Raw genomic sequence first — 11,175 nt, forward strand, 5'->3', positions numbered from 1 at the left:
TAGTTTGTTTTTAATTTTTGTTTTATTTTGCTTTGTGTTTGTTGTTGTTGTCATTCTAACTTGTAAGCCTACTATTAGAAATTGACCTTCATGTCCACAGATTAGTAGTCACTGGATGACTTGACAGAGATTGTGTTTAAATGCCAGAGCTGACAGTTTTACCCAGCTTTGGGTGGTGGCCAATGGTGGACTCCATCTTCCCATCCAGAGGGTAAGGCAGCATAAACAGAGCCAGGCACCCCATGCCCCACCACCTGCAGCCTGCTGCCTCTTGCCTCAGCACCCAGATGTAGGCCATCAGGTGTCTGGTGGTAGGAGACAGATCTGTAGGTAAAACTTGCCTACTGATCAGTTACACAACCAATGCATTTCCTGGAGAATATATTCCCACTGTCTTTGACAACTACTCTGCCAATGTTATGATAGATGGAAAACTGGTGAATTTGGGCTCATGGGATACAGCTGGATAAGAAGATTATGAGTGATTACGTCCCCTATCCTATCTGTGAACAGATGTATTTTTTTTTAAGTTTTTATTTAAATTCTAGTTAGCTAACATATAGTGTAATATTGGTTTCAGGAGCAGAATTTAGTGATTCATTATTTACATATAATAATCATTGTGCATCACAACAAATGCCCTCCTTAATAATCACCCATTTAGCCTGTCCCCTGCCCAACTCCCCTCCAGCAACCCTGTTTGTTCTCTATAGGTAAGGTTTGCCTTAAGGTTTGCCTCCCTCTCTCTATCTGCTTCCCCTATGTTCATGTATTTTGTTTCTTAAATTCCACATATCAGCAGGATCATATGATACTTGGCTTTCTCTGATGGACTTATTTTACTTAGCATAATACACTCTAGCTCCATCCATGTCATTGCACATGGCAAGATTTCATTCTTTTTGATGGCTGAGTAATATTCCATTGTAAATGTGTGTGTGTGTGTGTGTGTGTGTGTGTACCACATCTTCTGTATCCATTCATCAGTGGAATTTTAGGCTTGCTTTTGTCATAATTTGGCTATTGTTGATCATGCTGCTATAAACATTAGGGTGCATGTGCTCCTTCAAATCTGTATTTTTGTATCCTTTGGGTAATACCTATAGTGCAATTGCTTGGTTGTAAGGTAGTTCTACTTTTAACTATTTGAGGAACCTCCCTACTGTTTTCCAGAGTGGCTGCACCAGTTTGCATTCCCACCAACAGTGTAAGAGGGTTCCCCTTTAGAGAAAGGGGACAAACATCCTCATCAACATCTGTTGTTTCCTGTGTTGTTAATTTTAGCCATTCTGACAGGTGTGAGATAGTATCTCATTGTGGTTTTGATTTGTATTTCCCTGATAATGAGTAATGCTGAGCATCTTTTCATGTGTCTGTTAGCTATCTGTATGTCTTTCTTGGAAAAATGTCTGTTCATGCCTTCTGCCCATTTCTTAACTAGATTATTTGTTTTTTGGGTGTTGAGTTTGATTTCTTTATAGATTTTGGATACTAACCATTTATCAGATGTGTCATTTGCAAAATCTTCTCCCATTCCATAGGTTGCCTTTTAGTTTTGTTGTTTCCTTTGCTGTGCAGAAGCTTTTTATCTTGATGCAGTCTTAATAGTTCATTTGTGCTTTTGTTTCCTTTGCCTCTGGAGATGTGTTAGTAAGAAGTTGCTATGACAGAGGTCAAGAGGTTGCTGCCTGTGTTCTTCTAGGATTCTGATGGCTTATTGTCTCACATTTAGGTCTTTCATCTGTTTTGAATTTGTGTATGGTGTAAGAAGGTGGTCCAGTTTCATTCTTCCACATGTTACTATCCAGTTTCCCAACACCATTCATCAAAGACACTGTTTTTTTTTTTTTTTTTTTTTTTCACTGAATATTCTTTCCTACTTTGTTGAAGATTAGTTGACCATATAGTTTCTGGGTTTTCTCTTTTTTTCCATTGACCTATGTATCTGTTTTTATGCCAGTATCATACTGTCTTGATGACTACAGCTTTGTAATATAGCTTAAGTCTAGAATTGTGATGGCTCCAGCCTTGCTTTTCTTTTTCAAGATTGCTTTGACTATTCAGGGTCTTCTGTGGTTCCACACAAATTTTAGGATTGTTTGTTCTAGCTCTGTGAAAAATGTTGGTGGTATTTTGATAAGGATTGCATTAAATGTGTGGATTGCTTTGGGCAGTATAGACATTTTAACAATATTTGTTCTTCAAATCCATGAGCATAGAAAGTTTTTCCATTTAAAGAGATGTATTTTTTTAACAGATGTATTCTTAATTTGCTTTGCTCTTGTGAGTCCTGCATCTTTTGAAAATGTTTGAGCAAAGTAGTGCCCTAAAGTGTGACCACCACTGTCCTAACACTCCCATCATCCTGGTGGGGACTAAACATGTCTCAGGGATGACAAAGATATGATTGAGAAACTGAAGAAGAAGCTGACTCCCATCACCTACCCATAGGGTTTGGCCATGGCTAAGATCAGTGCTCTCAAATACCTGGAATGCTCAACTCTCACAGAGCAAGATCTCAAGACAGTATTTGATGAAGCTAATGGAGCAGGTCTCAACCTCCCTCCCATCAAAAAGAGGAAGAGAAAATGCCTGCTGTTGTAAATGTCTGGGGCCCTCTCCTGCCCTGTCCCCCTTGGAAACTTTGGTATGCTTTGCTCAATAATGATGGAGGCTTTGCCTCAATGCCAAATTTTTGTTACAGATTAGTTTTTCCATAAAGCCATTTTGAACAACAACAACAAAAAGCCTGGAGCCAAGTAAGACTTATATGTTGTGTGTATAGTGTGTATAAGATGAGAAAGAACATTCAATGTATAAGCCATTTATATATCTGTCCTGGTTTTTACCTGCTACTGGACTTTTTAAGTTTCCAGGGTCTATATGCACAAGCTCATGATATGACAAGAGTGTTTAAATAGCTCAGGGCCTTTCCAGTCTACTCTCCTGGAAGGCCTTTTTGGTTCTTGTGCAGAGCAACACTAGGAATACGCTTGCCCAAACCCAAAAGAAATACCTGACTACTGGAGCAAGGCAATGGCTATCCTTCAGATTCTACTTCCAAAATGTAATTTTCTCAGGAAATAATGAGCCCTTTTGTCCCTGGCAAAGAAACTACCGGTCCTCACGGCCTACGCTGCCTTGGCAGAACTTCTACATTGCCCAAGATGGGAGTGGGGAGGTGGGATCAGCTCTAGGTCAGAAGGACAAATTCTCATTCTTCTTGCCTCAAGTTCAACAATTTTCAAATATAAATGCTTGTCAGATTGTTTGGTAAATTTCCAAAGTCCTGAAATAGTTGTTTTAATCACACTCATTTTATAGTTACTGTTTGGGGAGTATCTTATTCATCCATAGCCATAAGTTCCCTATAGTCTCTTTCATGAGCATAATAAGCAAGAAATAGAGCAGAAGCTCATGAGCAGAGAGAATAAGGAAACATATGTGTTTATTTTTAAAACAGTACAAAATCCTCAAAATAAAATAATTCAATGACCCTGCCATATTTTGGGTTTCTATATGAAAATCTATATACTCTAATTAACTTCCTATTATTATATTTTTATAAATTCCAGGCTAGAATATTTTACTAAACCAATTCTTTATTAAGCAACTCATTATGTGTATTTTAGCTTTCCTTTGTTCAGTTCTTAAATAGTAAATCTTTTATTTATTTACTGAACTTTTACTATTTTCTAATAAATTCTAAATGTTGTTCTATGAAGTTAGAAAACAACAGTGACAAAGATGCAGATTTTATATTCAGGGAAATCATAATCTAAGGGAGAAGCTAAACATTTGAAGCCCATTAAAATATTAGTTGATAGCAAAGAAGATATATTATTTGATCTTCTCAGTACCTTCAGTAGAAAATTTTTATTTCACAAAAGGTGTTCTGTTGCCTTTGCCACCTTCTGCCCAACATACTTTCATGTAAGCAGCATCTATTGGTCCCCTGTGTGTTCAGAGAGAAGCACAAAAAACTATAAGGTTTTAGAAATCAGCATCAATAAATCTTCTGGAAGCCACTATCTTTTCTCAAAGTCTTCCTTCTTTCCCAGAGCTTTCAGTACACCCCTCCCCTGATTCTCCTGAATCCCCTAAGCCTTGGTGTTTTCTAAAATCTTAATTGAGTACTTAAAAAACTAAAAGTGAAACTACATCTTTTTAAGACAAAAACATTTCCAACTTTTTGTGATTAATACCAAGAAAACACAGAAGATTTTCATAAAAATCAACTGAACAATTTTTCTTTCATTGTCATTTCCAAGGAAATAAATGTCAAAGTATGGTTTTATAGTGAAACACAGCAATAACCCATAAATTTCCCAGTGAAAGCATCTCTATAGGGTAGATTCATGATGAGATGAAATGAAAGAAGCAGGATTAAGCAACAGTCAACTGATATTAAAATGTCAAACACAAGGTGAAAATAATCCTTTGATTGAAGATAGTATAGTTTGTGGAATTCACATGTTTTCACAAGGATGAACAACTATTTCAATAAAGATATTTTCTTTCGTTTATTTGACAAGATTCTGTACTGATGAATAAGTTGAGAAAAAAGGAAAGGAATACCAATATTTGCCTCCTGTATAAGTCAAAATAGGTTAATTTATGCTATGATAATAAACTAACTCCAAATTCTCAGCAGCTTAAAGCAACAAAAAGTTACTTCTTATTTTTGCTGCAGGTTCCATGCAGGGCAGTGACAAAGTCTCTGTTCATTATAGCCACTGAGGCTGATGGAAGCTCAGTTTTAACATGCTTCCACAATCACCAAGACACAGGGAGGTGACACAGTAAATTGTGCATTGATTGTTAAAGCTCCTATCTGAAAGTGACATGCATATTTCCATTTCTTACTTCTTTGAGCAAAAAAAAGTTACATGGCCATTCCTAACTACAAGAGCAAGAATGTGAAATACTTCCAGCTACCTAGAAGTACAACCAGAATATTTGTGAGCAGCCCTACCTACTACCTCTGCTCTTCATGCAATCTACAATTTAATGAGGTAAATTAGACATCTATTCCTATGTCATTATAAAAAGAGATATAAGAGCCAATGAGCAAAATGATAAAAATACAAAGGTAATGACAATAAAAATGTTTAAATAATGTCTAAGTTTGGGGTGCCTGGGTGGCTTAGTCGTTAAGTGTCTGCCTTCGGCTCAGGTCATGGTCCCAGGGTCCTGGGATCTAGCCCCGCATCAGGCTCCCTGCTCTGCGGGAAGCCTGCTTCTCCCTCTCCTACTCCCCCTGCTTGTGTTCCCTCTCTCGCTATGTCTCTCTCTGTCAAATAAATAAAAAAAATAAAAATAAAATAAAAATAATGTCTAAGTTTTATCAATTTATTATTTTGCCAGTCATCATTTTAAGTGTTCTACAAGGTACTACTAATGCATTTAATTCTCAAAGCAACTCTCTGAGGTAGGTAATATTGTTATTATCTTCTTTTACACATGAGAAAACTGAAACACAAAGAGGTTAAGTGACTTGCCCATTATACACGCGCACATACACATATATATATAGATACCTATATCTATATCTGTCTATGTATATATAGATAGATAGATACCTATATCTATCTATCTATCTATCTATCTATCTATCTATCTATCTATCTATTATCTATCTATCTATCTATCTATCTATCTATCTATCTATCTATCTATCTATCTATCTATCAGCCAGGATTAGAACCTAAAGAATCTGGTTCTTCAGCCTGGCCTTTACATACTATAGGACATAATAACTTGTTTGCCATAGTACTTTTATTTTCCACCTTTGCTTTTACTTTACAAGACAGGTTTTCATCTAAAAGCTTACTTAGAAAGTTGCTATAAAACTAATCCAAGTGAAACATCTTTAGTTAAAATGGAGAGGAAAAGCTGGAGCCCATCCCACTTGGGAGGGCATGTACTGTCTTCCAGCTACAGATCTAGAAAGCTGGCATTAACATAAAAAATACTTGACACTTCTTTATTGCTAAAAATATGACTAATTAATGTGACCCCTCACATCCTCATACCTTAGCTAAATTATCTATCGGTAACAGGTGTTATTGTAACATTAAAATAACAGAAAAACCAAGGACCCTGAGACACAAAGTCAGGAGTCTTTTGTCAGGCTAAAATTGAATATACTAAGTTTTTTATTTCTAGAGTTCAATATTTTAAAACCTTTTCTCAACTACATGTACGCAAACAAATCCAGGATTAAGAAAGCTGTAAAGGGAGGATGGATGATGCTCCATAAAAAGGATGAAAAGCATTATCCTACCAGTTAATTATTAGCCAGCTGGGTAATCTTGTTTAATTCTATAAAGAGGCCAAAAAGCACAGCTATCTGGCAGCCACCAACAGAGAAGGAGAGTTTGAATACCCTCTATATGTCATGAAATCCATGCACCTGTCGAAAGTATTTCCTCCTCCAATCTTAAATGTGCTTCTCATTACTCTTTCTTCATTAACATTGAAATGAGAAAAATACTAAGATATATATTTTTCTTTTTCTTTTTTTTTAAAGATTTTATTTATTTGACAGAGAGAGACACAGTGAGAGAGGGAACACAAGCAGGGGTAGTGGGAGAGGGAGAAGCAGGCTCCCCGCTGAGCAGGGAGCCCAATGCAGGGCTCAATCCCAGGACTCTGGGATCATGACCTGAGCCGAAGGCAGACGCTTAACGACTGAGACACCCAGGCACCCCAGATATATATTTTCTAACTTCACCACCATTAATTGCTTTCACTTAAATCGTCTGAATATAAGAAAGAAACACAAAGCCAATATTTATAATATTTCTTCTGAGAGCACAGCATTTAATATTAGTAGTCATTACTACATATTGTTTTAAGGAAATAAATACTTAAAAACAAGCAATTTTAGTTTCCATTCACCAATAATATAAATATTTGGCATTTTTACTGCCTTTAAAATAATTAGGTATTTTTGTGAAATATGAGAAATAATTTAAAGAAATACAAAAATAAATAAGTAAATACCTATAATAAATATGTGGATATTATACATAGCCCTCTTTCCCATACACAAACACAGAGCCACATTCATTCACTGAATACTTCCATTTTCTATTGTTCTCCTTTAATTAACCTCATGAAAATATTAATGAATTTCAGCCATGCCACATAAAACTTTTTTTTAACCTTCATAATTATAACTGGATGTCAGTATGCTTAAAAAAAGGTTAAGATATTTCAAATCTTAGAATATTTTCAACTCTACTATTATTAAGATTAATTGATAAATGTAAATTTGAAAAAGCATTTTAGGTTCAGGCAGCAAAACTGATAATATTTCAGATGTAGTCATTCTACCTATAGAGTTAAATTAGAAAACATGGTAATTTTACTGTTGAAACTAGCATAACATAAAGTGTGTTCTTTAAAATGCTTTTATATTTTTTAAAACCTTAAAGTATATCTCTGGTATATCTTCTATATATCTTCTTCATTCTCTGGGTCTTATATTACAGTGTGTGGTATTGGACACAAATTTCAAAGCCTCTTTTAATTTTCAGTGAAACCTTAAGTGATAAGATGATTTTACTAGAATTTTTTTATGTCCTTGGAGAAATTTGACATCAGACATACACCACAGAAAATAATTCTAAAGAAATGAAAATAAACAAAAAACACACTCATTTTGGACATTGTTTTTCAAATCTTGTCTTGAACTTCCTACCAATGGGATTTTTCTCTCTAGTTATTCCCTATTAAATGATCGTCCCATTCTCTAAGACACTTAAAATTCCTCATCCCTCTTTTGTTTATAGTAGTTTGTTCTTTCATAGAAATCATGGTACTCGATATTAATCTTATATCACATTCGTGTTGGACAATGAATTTTCTCAACAAAATAGTTACATTCCTTTAATGAGGTTACTTAACTCCCAAGAACACTTTATATTCTCAGTGCTATGGCTATAAAATTTGATATTAGATTTATTTTTTTGATTCCACAAGCATCTTCCATATATTTGTTCCTGTATTATAATGGGACATTTATATAAAACACTATAGGCAATGATATTATCATCACTGTCCCAGAGTGCTATAAGGTTCCACTGCTGTCATTAAGTACTCACCTGCCAAGTTAGAAATACTTCTGTTTTAACAAATGTCTTTCCTGCCATCCAAATGGTCACAGCTGCCACAGTAACAAATGCCATCCTTCCTCAGTATCTGTTTCTCTAAATCTCTAAAGAGTAACATCTGAACAAAGAATAAAAGGGGTAAAATCACATAAAGCCTGATTATATTCTTAGAACGAGTTCTATTAGTTGTAACTGAAGAGTTTAAGTGGAATGGAAAAAAAAACAACAACAAAATTTGTCCTTAATAGAACTTTTTTCTCTGAGTATTATTGTGTTTAATTTCTGAAGTTTCCTTCTCTGGGTTAGTAGGGCATTTTAAACCAAAATAATTTCATTTGGTTTTGAGAAGTGCCCTGTTAAGCAAACTAGAAGTTTAGCAAATTTTCTAATTCCCCTTTGATTTATTATGTAACCTTAAAGTTCTTTAATATCACTTTTTTTGTGTGTGTGTGCAATCTGACCTCTCAGTTACATTGTCATACATGTTTCCTGCTCTCTCAAAGGGAGGTGATCTAGATTAATGAGTTTGAACTCCACAGATTAATACTCTATAAGTAGAAATCATTTTTCAATTGGTATTATTTCACTGTTTCAATTTCCTCAAATCACTCGGGATCCATACTAACCTAGAGGGATGACAAACAATAAGATTAAGCTAGAACAGCCATGATGTAAATTCTCACACAACCTTCAGAAAAATATGAGTACCAATGTTGTTAGGATTAGACGAGGACAAGCTAACTGCTGCCAAAGCAGAAAGACAATTTGTTCTTTAAAGGATCTTACAAAGCTCTTTCCCTAAGGCTTGCCCTCTAACTAAAATCATGCCCAGGAGATAAATGGAAGCCAGTGAGATACAGTGCACAGAAGCAGAGAATGTTTACTGAAGTTTGATCAAAGAGAATCAGCCTACCAGAGCATTGAGACAGCTTGCATTGATGATGCCAATTAGTCTAGAAGGGTGGTGTTATGACTGTGACAGTCTTCCAAAGAATCAGGATTTGTTAAAATTGAACATGTGGTCTAGAAATGTAGGCAGAATGTTGTTGGAAAAATGAACAAATTCAACAGTTGGAATATTAATATTACAGATTATTGAACATATATTAAATATTATTTGTAATAATACATGTATTTTAGAAGAAAAAAACTCAACATTGAGGTTTTCATCTCTCTTTAAAAATTTCAGATGCTGTAACCCTCTTCTTCTAGGATAGTAGTATGGCAGTAATAGTAGTAGTAGTAGTAGTAATCTGATGTAACTGGTAACTCCTAAATAATTGCAGTAATTTGTACAATGTAGCTTGTGAATGGGAAAAAGCATTCATCTTTAAAGATATGCCATTAATAATAAGTAACATTTATGATATTGCTTACTACATTATAAGCACATACCAAATGCTTTACATACAGTGCCTTATAGCAGTGAGGTACAGAAAGATATATTTCTCAAAAGTGCACGATATTTACTGAAATATGATCCAAGAGAAATTTGACTACTTTTTAAAATCACAGAATTATTCAATAAAATAATCTATCTTCATTATTAATATATATTAGAAAGGTTAATTTTTTTTTTAAGATTTTATTTATTTGAGACAGAGAGAATGAGAGAGAGAGAGCACATGAGAGGGGGGAGGGTCAGAGGCAGAAGCAGACTCCCTGCCGAGCAGGGAGCCCGATGCAGGACTCGATCCCGGGACTCCAGGATCATGACCTGAGCCGAAGGCAGTCGCTTAACCAACTGAGCCACCCAGGCGCCCTAGAAAGGTTAAATTAACAAAGGGATAATAAGAATGGTGTACCAAACATTTGAATGGAGACCATATAACCACCATAGAGTTTAGCTCTTTATCATTATATGATCATGTGACTATTCATTACCATAAACATACCTTGAATAGTTGTTTGGCCAATATTTTCAAGATAAGAATAGTAGAAAGATGCTGCTAAAGGCTTTGAAAGTATAGCTTCTGGGTCACAACTGACTATTCAGTGTGCTTTTGGGTTATAAATATTACTCAAATCAAATCATAAACATGTCTTTATAATATACCATATACCTTAGATTTCCAGAAATCTACAACTGGGAGGAAAAGCAAAGTATATAAAAAGTAAAAAACAAAACAAGACAAACAAAAAAACCCAAAATATCCCCCTCCACAGAAAAATTAATATTTAAGTTGTGGTTAAATGGCAATAAAAGCACTGTCAAGAGAAATTGTAGACTTAATTCCCCACTAATTGATACAACAGAGTATTATCCATAAGCTAATCAGGTAAGTTTTTTCAGAATTTATGTAAGAGACTGACCTAGAAGAATTCACAACAAAAGAGAGGGATATTATTAATGATAAAAGAAGTTTCATGTGGCAATATGTAACCCACAATAAAAATATAATAGAGCACCTTTATTTATGTATGGTCGATGGGTGGCTTTTGAACTGGTGAAAAAAAAATAAATGGATAGTAACTTCACAAAGGTACTTTTGCCTTGAAAAGTGTATGGTGAAAAGTAAATGTTGGACAGTGTGCTGTAATCTTAGATTTTACATAGACAACAGAGAGAAAAAAATACAATGGATTTAATTTCCAGTTATCTCTTACAAAGATCTGATCTGTTAACATAAATTTACAAATGTGAATTTCTAGGCAAGTATAATGATCAGCAATTCTGTTCTAGTAGGACACACACAAAACTTAAAATAAGTTTTGATGATTTCTTTTTTTTTTTTAAGTTTTTTTTTTTTAATTTATTCATTTGAGACACAGAGATACAGAGAGAGAGAGAGAGAGAGCATGAGCAGGGAGAGAGGCAGAAGGAGAGGGAGAAGCAGGCTCCCCGCTGAGCAGGAAGCCCGATGAGGGGCTCGATTCCAGAACCCTGGGATCATGACCTGAGCCGAAGGCAGACGCTTAACCATCTGAGCCACCCAGGCGCCCCAGTTTTGATGATTTCATGGAATTAATTATCAGATAATTAGAGGCATTTTCTAAACCACCAAAGGTAATAATGGAAGAATATCATTGTGGAAGAAAGGGGTATGAATTAAGT

The 11,175-nt window shown here is 35.0% G+C and overlaps 1 pseudogene; it reads left to right on the forward strand.

Moving 5' to 3' along the window:
* Window positions 1-287: 287 nt before the first annotated feature.
* LOC123837041 (ras-related C3 botulinum toxin substrate 1-like) lies at window positions 288-2,604 on the forward strand (annotated as a pseudogene).
* Window positions 2,605-11,175: the final 8,571 nt, after the last annotated feature.

Source organism: Mirounga angustirostris, unplaced genomic scaffold, assembly GCF_029215605.1.
Source record: "Mirounga angustirostris isolate CCGP_5_RB_7025 unplaced genomic scaffold, mMirAng1.0.hap1 SCAF_8, whole genome shotgun sequence".
NCBI classification, from domain to species: domain Eukaryota; kingdom Metazoa; phylum Chordata; class Mammalia; order Carnivora; family Phocidae; genus Mirounga; species Mirounga angustirostris.